This window comes from Anser brachyrhynchus, assembly GCF_964034855.1.
Source record: "Anser brachyrhynchus genome assembly, chromosome: 5".
In the NCBI taxonomy this organism is placed as follows: Eukaryota; Metazoa; Chordata; class Aves; order Anseriformes; family Anatidae; genus Anser; species Anser brachyrhynchus.
Genome location: NC_137699.1, coordinates 4,982,990 through 4,996,184, shown reverse-complemented (window position 1 = coordinate 4,996,184; position 13,195 = coordinate 4,982,990). Strand labels below are relative to the sequence as shown.

Here is a 13,195-nt window from a genome sequence, read left to right as displayed (position 1 = left end):
GGTAGATGTGTTGTTTAGCTTTTAACGTTGCTGAATTCACCCCTTCCCCCCGCCTCCCCCTGCACGATTATTTACTTTTGTACCACGAGTTTTTTTTTTTTTTTCCCTTTATCTTTTCTCTTTCCCCCTTAGGAAAAAGTAGTTATAGTCTCGTCCCCGGGCGAGTTTCCGGGGCTGTTTGAATCCCGAGGTTTCAGAGACATTAAGGGACCTCAGTGCCTCGAAATCACAACACTTTCTCATCCTCCCCGAGTAGAGTTTATTTTAAAATGTAGTGACAGATCAGCGCTGTATTTTAAGATCACCCACGGCAGGCGAACACATGGTGCTGGGAAGATACTGTACGTAAGGAACTAACACGAGAGGGAGAAAGAGAGAGAGAGGAAAAATAAAATCCGAAATAAATCTTTGAGAGCAGAGCGCTGCTGTCACTGCTCCCAAGTGTTGGCGTGGGCTTCTCTTCACGGCTCACCCCGAAAGACGCGGGCTGGAGCAAGGCGAAAGGAGCTTAGTGGTGCTTTTAAATTCTCCGTTAAGTTCGAGGTGGGTGACTGCTTTGAAGTTGGCCACAAATGAGTGCTGTGCGCGGAGCGGGGAACCCTACAAAGCTACAGGACCCACCGGCGGCGATGCCGGGTTCGGCCACAGCGGGGCACTGTCCCGGGGAGCTGCACTTCTGCGGCGGCGCCTTATCTCTCCAAGCAGGGGGCTTGGATAAAGTTATACGGAAAACTTTAAAATTGATATCGCACCCTAATTCGTGATACACGGGGGAGGGGGGGGGAGCAGTCCATCATCTGCGAGCTCTGTTTACACCAGGAGAAGGGGCGATGTGTGCCGTTTTGTGGCAAGGTTCGGCTTGGGATTTCTTGCTGCCGTAGCTCTTTGCCGGAGGTCATGCAAATCGACCTTAAAAGAATGCATAAGCCATAAATTAAAATAAACCCTTAGCCAGAGGCTGATCCATAAGTAGACAATACCTAACCTGGACAAAACGGCTTCCTTTGCGAGCTGAAAAAAAGACTAGTGCCTAAACTAAATGCGAAGTAAGTTTTCAGGAAGTATTTCACTTCTTATTATTACTCTTCTTCTTCTTTTAAAATGAAGCAGTGACAGTTGCAAGAGCACAGCGCAGCTGTTTGTAGACAGTGCTGTAGGATCCGAGGAAGGCAAGGTGTGTCTGGCGGAGAGCTTGCTCGTTTCCTGGCTTTCCCTGCCTCCGAAGCTGTTTGTTTTTTGATCGGGGATAAGCAGCCTCTTTAACCGTATAAGCGATGTAATGTTTTATCTCGAATAACGCTCCAGAGTTTACGAACAGATCTGGGTTGCCTGCAAATGTCACATGCGCGCACACAAGCTGTGTCTGTATATAATAGTCTCAGGGCTTGTTGTTTTTTCCCGCAGTTTTTGACAATTGTTCCATTCACGATCCTGAAAGGACTCATCAGTGGGAGCTAATGAGTGTGCCTCCGCGGCTCGCCCTGGCGCGGGAGGAGCGGGCACCGCTCGTGTAATGCATGCACGCGGGGACCGGCGGCGGCAGCCGGCCGGGGAAGGCAGAGGCGCGATGCGAGCAGGGAGCAGGTACCTCCCGGCGGCCGCTCAGCACCGGCTGCCCCTCTGCCCCCAGCTCCCGCTCCGCTGCCTCCCGGTGCTCCCCAGCAGCGCGCAGTTAACCCGCTTTGCAGCAGGGGCTGTGTGCAGCCGCAGAGCAGGGCCTTGAGGTCACTCGGAGGCACTGATCGTATCGATTTGATTGCTGGCTTTGCTCTCGGCAGGCCGTTTCGCAGCGCGTTTTTTTTTCTTCTTCTTCTTTCTTTTTTTTTTTTTCTTTTTTTTTAATGACGGGAAGGAGGGAAAGTGGCAACGTGAGGAGACAATTAGCGTTGTGTCTGAGGGTCGGGAGGTTGCGGGGAAAGCCAGCGTTTTGGGAGCCTGGGGACGACAGATTACTTCTGTCCTAGGGGTGTTTCCCAAAAACACAGACGGCGAAACTTTCTGTGATAAAGTAATATATCTTCGCCTGCTGTTTGGAGATAAGGTATATGTTTATTAAGCTAATTTAAATAGCCTGCGGCACATGAGCGGCACTTTGTTCCTGCTGTTTTCTTTTTCCCTCATTTTAACACTTTCGGTGTTTCCATCTTCAGCACTGCTGCTGATCGTGAGGGCAGAAGAGTTTCATCCAGTCCTCAGATAAGATTCCAAGTCCAAAAATTAACGAATTTCCCTTTCTGTATTCGTGTAATGGAGTAATTTTGAAACCTGTTTTGAGACTTCTACTTGACTTGACTTGTTTTATTGACGTGCTTGTGCCCACTCATTTAATTAAGCCATTATACCATAAAGTAAATAATAAGAATGAATGTGAGATATGTGCGTGCAGTCTGCCATTATATACAAATATTTCCCTGGAAAAGACACTTTAAAAACTTTTTCAGCACACCGTGAGCTCTTTGGCAAAATCTCATTGCAAGATTTTGCTTTGAGCCAGGATATTTCGCGTGTTTCTGTTCTCGCAGTGTTATATGCACTCTCTACTCGGAATATAAACAGCGAGCGTACCTAGCTGCTCATTCTAGTAAAACTAAGAAATAATCTATTTATAGTGAGTACATTTAAAGGAAAATCATGAGGTCATTTGGAGTATGCTGCAGTTTGAAGTAGCTCGACACCTGGCACAAACCACATACGCGTTTTCTTCAGACTCTGCACTATCCATAACTTTTCCTTATAATACATTCTTGTGTTAAGTGAGAAAGGCTGTTTGTAAAACAATCCCCTGGCTGGTTCCAGTGTTGGGTGAAGCTGATCCTGTAATGGCATTTTGTTTTGAACAGTTGCTGTAGTTGAAGTTCCCTCATAAGGTAAGGTGGCACTGGGTCTGAAAGGAGGTCCAAATGCCACATTTATAATTAGACTGCCAATTCAGCACATTGTATCTATTGCTATACAGGGATATACTGCTGTGTCTGGTCTCTCAATAGACTGTATTCAGAATTAGCCAATTCAACCGCTTCAACTTCGGAGTCAAATTTAGAATAGGCAATGAGAGAAGGAAAGAAGGAAAACAATAATGCTTTCTTTTTTCCTCGGCTAGCTATTAAAAGCCAAAGAATATACGGAAACCGAAGCAGGCACACACAGCGCCCGGTCCCGCCGCGCCAAGCGCAGCCGGGCAGCCTCGCCTGCAGCCCGCTCCCAGGCGCGCTCCGCCGGGGGGGAGGGGAAGGGAAAGGGAAGGGGAAGGGGAAGGGGAGCCCCGGCCGCCGCCGCCGGGCCCCGGGGGCACTCGGCCCTGCCCCGGCCGGCGGGAGGGGCCCGGCTGCCCCGCCGCAGCGCCCCGGCCCCCGGCGGCGCCCTCCCGGGGGGGGCCGTGGCGGCGGCCTCAGGGGCTCCCGGAGCCCCGCGGGGCGGGGGGAGAGGGGGCCCGCGGCACCCCGCGCCTCCCAGGGCCGCCGGACTGCGGCTGCTGGCGGCTCCCCGCGCTGCCCCCGGCTGTGCTGCGCCTGGCCCCTTCGCTCCTGTCATGCCTCTCGCTTCGCTCCCTCCGATCGCTCCGGCCTCCTCCCCCAGAACTTTAATTCATTCCGCGATGGGAGCGCGAGAGGCCCTTTGCTCCGCAACCTCGCATCCTCTGCTAAACGCATTATTTTCTGTCTCCTCCTTACAGTTCCACTCCGCTTCGGTACTGCTGCGAGACTTAGCTGGGCTGCCTCGAAGCTCGCTTCATTCCTTGCTGTATCGTAGGGTGCAAACTAGTGGCATGTCTACTGCACGTAGCGTGAGGGGAGCGAGATGGACGGCTGCCTCCCCCTCCTCCTTACTGGTTCTCTGCTGAACTTATGTAACGCTTCGCTTCATTTTTTCCTTCATAACGTTTACACGCTGATGAAAGCGGGAAGAGGAACAAAGTGGAGCCTGTCTGTTTCCTTCGTTAGGTCATCAGTGCCTGACCTGTAGAAAATAATAACTGATGTCCAAAGTTAGTTGCCTCGCATGCACGTTGATTTTGTTCCCAAGTGGGCACTGCCAGTGCTTGTTCCCTAGCCAGTGGTTTTTAATACGTGGCCAACAATTGCTAGTGGTCACTTCCAGCTGAACTTCTTTTGCACAGTGGGGAAAAAATCCCTTCAGACATGTTTTTGCATCTTTGATCATATTTTTAGTCGAAAGTGTCCGTGTATGTCTGCTGTTCTTAAAGGCCTTGAAATATCTCGTGGTAATAGAGGCCAGAGCTTTGCATGATGATAGCAAAAACAAATATTTTGTTCTCAGTGGGCATTAAAAAGTTTCTTTAGTCACGACCTTATATCTGCTAAACACTGTAATCACCTTGGGAGATATCACTTCAGGAAGCATATCCATTAATCTTTTACACTTGGTTTGATTTCCCCCTTAAAAGTGTATGGATCATACTTAAAAGGCTTCAGTCTATTTATTTATTTATTTAATGAAACAAAAATTACTAAAGAAAGAGAAGCAGTGATGCTCTTTTCTTCATACCCCATACAATGGGGTGATGAATATTTCTTTCCATAGTGTGACTTGAAAGATCAGTGGGCTTGTTTGGCAGAGGTTGTGTGTAATGACTAACGTTTTAAAAGTTATGTAAATAGGGGTGTTTGTGTATATATAAGCTATGTCAACTGAAGTGATACAGCGACATATTTTTAAAACATTTCAGTTAATATAGTAAATCAAGGAGACAGGGCTTTGAAACATTTCTACAGGATGAACCTGCGAGAGAAGTACCGCTGTATGATGTGTTCTGTAGTTCACGTATAGCTTATTCGTCAAGTAGCAGCAAAACACAAAGGTGCATGTTTCACGTTTTTACCATAGTAAGCTGATTTCTATTTGTCTGTTTTCACTGTCTTTCTGTGTATTTTTTTATATATGCCTTTTTAAATTTTTTTTTTAATTTTTTTCATTTTTTTCCCTTAGGTAGAACAGCAAGGATGGGAACTTTAGGGGACTTCTTACCAAAACATAGAAACTGAATTTCCTTTTATTTTATATAAGCTATTCAAAAATTTTTAGACGCACAATTCTGTAGCAGTATTTGTTGATGTATCATTACAAGCTGTGATACCATATTTTAAAAACAACAAAATACGGTAAAATCTTATCACTAGTAAGTCTGTGTACTAGGCTGGTGTGATGTCTATGTGAAATACGTGTATATTTATTTTGATGTAGTCCTGTGCAGAAGGGAGAGATCTGATAGACGGATTTACTGGAAAGTGGCCGATTTCTACAGTGATAAAACTGGATAATTACACGTTCCCAAAGCCTATTCAGCACAGAAATAGGTGTTCTTTTAAAACATTATTCTGTGGCAACAACAAATATTTGTGACATCATTGTAAGAGATTTCCTGCCAATTTTTAGTTTACTGTCTTTCAGAAAGTCTGGAGTTCTTTGGCACTGGTGAAACTGCTGCACATACCCATCATATATTCAAGTATTCAGTGAAGTTTTAAATAATTCTCTTTCAATTAGTACAACAGGAACCTGAAAAATGGATTTTCTCTTAAAGAAACAAGAATCGGTACATAGACATTTCTTTCCTCCTCTTGTATATTTTAAAATCCTCATATCAGTTTTATGTTTACTGTTTTGTCTCCTTAAATTAAGAAGAAAGAAAACAGTAGCATGAGTTTGAAAATCATTGCTTGGAAATTATTTTAATCAAATATTTCTTGAGCTTTGTGAATTGGTAAGAGTAATATAAAATTAGATGCATTGGTAAACTAGGTTAATCGGAGTCATTCATTTGTAGTGGAGAATAAATATCAATCAATTGATTTTTTTTTTTTTGAAGTCGGGTGAAACATTCCATCAAGTTAATGTGTTTAAGGGTATCATATCAGGCACAGACAGGTACTAGAAGTGATAAAAAACAGATAACTTGCAACAAAATGATTTACAGATGGGTCATTATCTTCTATACAGAGGTTACACAGATCATATTCTTTATAAAAAGAGAATGTAATTCTGTAGAGCTAGGAGAATTATCTAAATAGGTCTGAATATTTAATGTTTTCTGAGCGACTGGTAGAATTTGTCAAAGCAAAAATTTTCAACCTTCTTGCAGACAGCATATTAATATGAAATATGGAGAAGTACTGCTTTTGTATTTTAAATATTCTTTATATGTTTATTTTACCTGTTTGATAAAGTAAAGCTTGGGAAACATTTTGCTTCTTTCCATGTGAACCTCGTTGCTTGCCTTTAAAATATACAGAAAAATGTTATGTCCAAATTAAAACAAAATAAAAAGGCTGGAAAGTTGCATGTTAGGGATTTATTAGATTTTAGGGCCTATTTCATACAGTGAATGCCCAAGTTGCATCTTGTCTATAGGTGGTAAGACGGGATGTCATTTAAATATTGTCGTCTTTTTTCTTGAGTGAGACAGAAAGGTGTAGTCAATTGTTTCTCCAGTCTTTGGTAGACTGACATGAGGCAACAGGAAACTCTAAAACCTCAGAGGTGCGTGCAGTATTGATTTGATTCCTAACTGTAAATCCTTCATATCATCGCTCGAAATATCTAACTTTACACCAATATTATCCATTCTTTTTATAGTGACACCATGCTTAGTAAAAAACTTCTAAGCACTGAGGTCAGGTGTTGAGATTGGATTCTAGTTTATTTTTTATGAATCAGATAAAGATTTCTGTGCATGAGACCGTATGTGAAGATGAGAGAACAAGAACATTTCCATATCAAAGGCAATATATCTGAGGCTGCATAGTAATTAAAATGCAGTGGTTTGGACTCTGTGCACTAGCACTTACGCAGAGCGTTGTTGGGACCTTGTGCAGCATGCAGGCGGTTGTCTCTTGCATACTTCTAGAAATATACTTATAATTTTGTACAAACATTTATGCCAGTCCACACTTTTCTGTGGATAATTTGTATTTCATCCAAACCATTCAAAGTAGAAGTTATTTTTTGAGCAACCCCCTCATTATGGCTTTTGTGCATCAACTATTTTTATTCTGGTTGTTTGTATTTCTTCTTACCAGAATGATGGCTTGTTTATAGTCGTCTTTTTTTTTTTTTTGTGCGCGCGCGCTTCTCTAAGACCCCTTCCATATACCACTGAAATTTTACTACTTGCTTGAAATATCTTTTATTGGAAACAAAAATGATGATATCTTTCAGATTTATTGAAGATAGCATGATTTCCTACATACCATACTTTATGGCAAATTAAATGCATGTGCTGGAACATAATCTTTTTAGTGATACGGTATGTATTTACTAATTCCAACTAACTGTTACACAACATAAAGAGAATTAATACATTCCTCCAAAGACCTGCTGATGGAGTGTGGGGGGGAATCAGCCAAAATATTGCAGGGTGCTCCCTATCTGGATACTCTGTTTTGGAGTAAATGTGACTTTAATTCCAGAGTAGATCGTCCTGGTGAAGAGCTGTTCCGAAAGGGCTGCTGTTGAATTGTTTACTTCATAAACTGTATTGGTCAGTGTCCCAGTGCGGAGGAGGCAGTAAGTGCTGCAAATTTCCTCATTACTCATAGATACTTGTTCTACAGAGCGTCTATCTGTTAATGCTCCAGAACTATTGAGGTGAAGCTTTTGGGAAGTCTTCATATTTAAACAGATGTTTGTACTGTGAAAGTATTGCATTAAGGTAATCTTGCAATCTCACTTCATTTTGCCTAGTTTTAGATTACATTTGGTGTATGAATATGTGAGTACTTTGAGCTATAATACTACACTTTCAGATGATGTTCCGCATGCTTTTTACATCTGTATTGTTGTTGTGGATGGGCTTGTTAAACTGAGATCCTGACCATTTGTGGTTAGTAAAAACCCATGGTATTTTTGCACAAGTAGGGGGGTTAACCTCAATGTCATGGCCTAATTCCAGCTAAGATAGGATGTATTTGCCCATCTACATTCTTCTTATAGTTTTAACCATCTCAGTTAATCCTCTTTTCCTCTCCTAAATGCAGTAGAGTAGCGTGCTAAGGACATTGCTGCATTTTGCCTCAGAAGTACCAAATCCAGCTACTGAAGTAGTAGGTGGAACTAGGTAATCATGTTTTGGGAGCTTTCTGGATAAGAAGGGTTTCATGTGCCTGACTGGCTTATCGTTACTAGAGTGAACATTTTGAAGGATTTAATACACACAGTGTTTGAATCTTGAGTTATTTAAGAGGAATATTTTAGACACACAGAGACATTCTCAGCAGGCATAAGCCAGTGTAACTCCATTTACTTAAGTTGAAGGGTTCCGTTTTACTCCAGCCATGAGTGCACGCCTTAGGACATGATCAAGTTCCTCCTGAATTCAATCGAAAGATCATTCTGTGACTGTGCTGGGAGGCAGGGGTTGCATCTGAAGACATTGCATTGAATTCAGTGTAGAAAGTAACTTGTTTCGGTTTCAGTTAGGGTGGAGTCAGGTTCACCTACATGATGTTGCTTACAGCTTTCAGCTGACATTAACAGGAATTCATCTCATGTAAACCATGTACTAGATCATCTGTCTCTCCATATCTACTTTTCCAAGCAGGACTTCTGCTATAGTATGTGCAGTGCGTGGGCATTCTGACTGTTGACTTCCCGTAACTGTGGAGGCTGTGGCAATGCATTTTCTTTTTTTCTTTCCATCACAGCTGATTTGATGAGGGCACACTATCTTCCTTTTATTTTTTTTTCTACTGCTGAGGGACTCACGTAGGTCACCACATTAAGAATGTACTTTACTCAACCTTTACTGCAAGTACATGGTAGGTGTGCACATGACGTTTTTTAATGTACACAAGTAGCCATGTTTAGGCATGTTTCAACATATTTTTAGTAGTATTTTTGTTATGGTATCTGTATCTATTCTCATAGCTTGCCCAAAATGTCAGTGATGAATTCTAGGAAAGCTCTGTCATGCTTTTCTGATTCCATAGGCTTTAGTTCCATTTATGCTGCCTGTTTATGCTATATCAAAATTATGGTACTTTTGATATTTCTTTCTGAAAGTAACAGTGGACTCTCTTCATTTATTTCAAAACAAGTTAGATATGATCAGCTTTTCATCGTGATTTCATGGGCTGTAAGGCAGTTAACTGGTGTTGGGATGGAATGAGGGCTACCTAGGCTGCGAGGAGTAGGTTTAGAGATGTGTAATGAGATGGAAAAATGTGAAAAGAAATGTGAAAAGTTTCTTTTCAGGAAAGAAATGTATTGCCACCTAATGTTCTAGAAAAAGGAGTAAGGTAAAACTTTCTCCTTTCTGCTGAACAGTAGGACAACAGATTTTTTTTTTGTGCTTTTCTTAGTGGTGTTTTTTTATGTATTTTGATTGCTCTTAGAGTACCCCAAGTTACAAAACTGTCAGCATACCCTCCTGAGAGGAAAGGAACGGTCCCATGTTGGAGGATCTGCCTAGATCACGAGTACTCAGTGGGGAATCCCTTTGATGCCTCGAGGCAGAAGTCTGAGCTAATGCTGGCTATTCTGGTATCTGGGTACCTTGGACTTGGAGAGCAGATGCCCTTCTAATTCCAAGTTATATATTGTTGCTGCAGGTAAATAAATCACAGACTCCCTGTATTCTTCAAGAATGGCTTACACAGTTTGGGGGTAGATTAGCTTGTGCTTTTTAATGCCCTTGGACATCTTCACCTTATACAAAATGCTCCTGGGGGATGGCAAGTTTCAAGCAGCCCCTGTTAGGTGCAACAGTCTGTCTGGCTTTTCATCCCTTGCTGCCTCTGTATGCAAACTCCTACAGGCATGGCCAAGCCATCCCAGGGGCGTCTCTATGCTCACCCACAGTGCTCGCCCTCAACTTCCAGGCACAGTGTCTACTGAGCGAGTATTCAAGCAGTTACATGGGCCTGTCTTTCCAGCTTTGGAGATCTTTCCTCAGCCTTTGGAGAAAGCCTGGAGAAGTCTTTTCTTTCCTTGCTTGTGTACAAAGCCTTTTCTCACGATTCCTCTTTTTTTCTTTTTTTTTCCTTACTCAGTGAAAACTCTCCATATTATTTTAATCTTCATCATTGCCTCTAAACAATAATGATTAAATCTGTAATGTTTATTTTCAGAATGTAACAAAAACTCTAATCAGTGATTTTAGTGGAAATAATGCCATGTATTGTATGGGGTGAGTGGGTGTGTCCACTAACAGTTGATATTAAAACAGGACAGGCTGATGGGAATGGGATCAAATTACAGACCCTAGGTCAAGATGATGCCCTAAAAATGAAAGGCTCTGATTCTTTTGAGCACTATACAGAGTGTTTTTTTTTTTTTTTTTCCCCAGGGAAAGAGGAAAAAAAAAGGAGGGAGAAGGTAGATGAAAGAAAAATTGAAAAGTAAAAAAGAAAATTGAAGAGTAATTCCTGCAGATTAGGTTTAATTCCTGAATTTCTAATTTATGGAGTCCTGCCTTGGACAGACTGAATTCAGGTGCAAATGTTAAGGCATAAACTGTTTCTGATTCTACTTCTGATGTACTTTATTTTGTGAAAGTGACACAGAAATGACTAGGATAACAAACATTAAGAGAAAAATCCAACCCCAAATTGTGTTTGATTACTGTGTTCCTTTTGTGGAAGACTTTCCATTTAATTTTTTCAGTATGGGATGATTAGATAAAGGTGAATACTGGTTTCCCATCAGACTGTTTAAGCATGGCTCCCACATGATACTTCCTGTCTTTCTTATATTGTCTCTTTAGTATCAATAGCAACTAGATGCAAATCAGCATGGCATCTGCTAGTTTGTTTTCAACTGACCGAGCTAAACAGCAGATATGGAAGTTATCACCAGGAGGCTGTGACCTCATCACAGACAAGTGGCATTCCCACAAGTAGGTAATGAAGCACCCCTATTGAGTGTAGCTAAAGTCCAAATCCTCAGTAGAGTTGTTACATATTCAGTTTAAAAAGCTCTCCCTAACTTTAAAGCTGTCCCTTGATTTTTTTTTTTATTTTTATTTTTTAAATCCACTCACTGTTGTGGCTGGAACAGCAGTTGTTGCTGGTCTCTGCTTGATGTCACACTGTGCTGAACTGAGCCTTCTTGAGAGTGTATGGGAGAAAAAGAAGGGATGAAGAAGCAAAGGGAGAGGAAGAGGAGGGGAAGGGATATGAAAGGACAAAGATGGGAGGGATGAGTGAATGTGTTGAACTGAATAGTAACTGTAATGGTCTTATTGCGGTTGAGCGTGCATAGAGAATTTCTAGAATCAGTATTTGGTGATAGATTAATACATTTATATTATTACAACTTCTGTATATCTGGTGTAATGCTGTCTTTCAAAGAAGATAGCATGCATTTATCAAAGAAGTCCTCCTTAGTTCTTACTAAAGACTAAGCCCATATTCATTTTCTGTAGCTCATAAAGTTGTTCACAACAAATACTTTGAAACACGCGTTACATGTCCTTGCTATCTGAGAAAAGGTAGACTTCTGGGGAAGGTTCGAGTGGATCAGTTTGGTCATTCTTGTATGTTTTAGTCAGTCTTGGATGTACACATAAATATTATATTGTATGTATGAAAAGCCTGTGGATAATGAGCACTTTTGTGTTTTACTGATCCTTCTAATAACTGATTGATAGCAAATATTTTTGAAAGGCTTTACAAATTCTAAATGATCAGTATAAATTAGTAATCTGGTACACTTATATACCGAGTTGTGGTCTGAATGTTGAATTTGAAATTAAATTGTATTTTTTGTTTTTAGAATAGTTGTGAGTGGAAGAGTGGTAGCTTTTTGATCGTGTTTGCGAGGAAGGTTTGAGAGTAGCTAAAAGCAAAACAGAAATGAAATAGGTGCTTTGGAACCCAAAGTAGGCAGTTTCTGTGGATAGGAAGGGAGGGAAAATATTTGAATGAGAGGAAAGAAGAGGGGGAAAATGGAAGAAAGGGGATGAGGTAAGAAGCAAAGAGATAGGAAAACTAGGATATTTAGGAGCAGATGAGCATTAGTGGATACAGCCTTTCAAGGGATCTTTAATGACTTCATTTTCTTCTTCACCTATGCTCTTCCACTTTCCAAGAAACTGAGAATATACGAACAGCATTGTTTCTGACACTCACAATCAAATGGGGTATTAGTTGAGCTTAGAGTGTGAGTAATGACTGAACAGTTGTTGATAACTGGGATGTGTAAGCTCCAGAACTGGGAATATATTTTTAATTTGAAGGGAAAATTGCTTTTCTATTTTCTTAGCTTTCTGGAAGATTGTGCAGTCCCTTCATCTATAATACCATTTTCAGTGAGGGGAATTTTTTGCACTTCCTGTGACAGACAATTTGTTTAGATCTAGTCCATGGCCTGCAGTCTCCCAGCTGTGCATGTAGGCTCAGCTGGACCCACGGCACCATGTTTAAATAATAGATGCAGACTGGCCAGCTAGCCATGTTGGAGAGGTAACAAATAGGAAACCGGTCTATAAATACAAGAACTATGAAGCTTCATCATGAAGGGCACTGAGCTACTAAAACTTCCAGGGAAGGACCCATAGATCATCCATGTCTCTCCTAAGAGTATCCATGTTTAGTGGGATCACCTGTCATTGTGGCTCGATTGGAATTCTTGAAAAAATATGTAAAAAAATCTTGAAAATGGAAAAAAATTCTTGAAAAAATAAGTAAAAATATGCTGTGATGCATGGCAGCTTTTTTTCTTGGTAAATGCCGTATACCAGGGTTCCCTGTAGTAATCTTCAGTCTAGGTAGAACTGCTAGATCATATCAGTTGACTGTCTGATGACTTTATTCGTTTCTACACCACAATGTAATATAGATGTCTAAATGAGGTACAGCGGCCACTACATTAAATACTCTTCCACAGCTTGTTTCAAATCTTGTTTCAGACCTGAAGGTGCAAGTGATTCTATTTCCTTTAAGTTTCTCTGTGCAAATTCTCACTTGACTAATGTGTCAATATCTTACTAAGCTGGTTGAAAATTTGTATTCTAATAAAATGCCTTTACTTGTGTTTAAAATGTTTGGTGTATCTTTTTTTTTTTAAATGAATATGGTTCTGAAATTAAAAAACAAAAGGCAGAACAAAACCAACCCTGTTTGCACATAGATAAAATGCTGTTTTAACATTAGTCATTACTTGTTTGATGTGAGAAATTAATTTGCATTTTGCTCTTCTGCTGTTTTGCTTGTTTGAAAGCATGCTATGTGTCAAAGCC

General features: G+C 41.2%; 1 protein-coding gene across 20 annotated transcripts in view; it reads left to right on the top strand.

Moving 5' to 3' along the window:
* The window catches only part of SOX6 (SRY-box transcription factor 6), a 484,589-nt gene that overhangs the window by 5,557 nt on the left and 465,837 nt on the right, over positions 1-13,195 (top strand). The window contains exon 1 of one of the 20 annotated variants that reach the window (XM_080595809.1): positions 406-543. The exons of 16 other annotated variants lie outside the window; for them this stretch is intronic. The gene's annotated coding sequence lies outside the window, so the exon portion shown is untranslated. 3 more of the 20 variants (XM_080595807.1, XM_080595806.1, XM_080595803.1) reach the window with 3 other exon arrangements.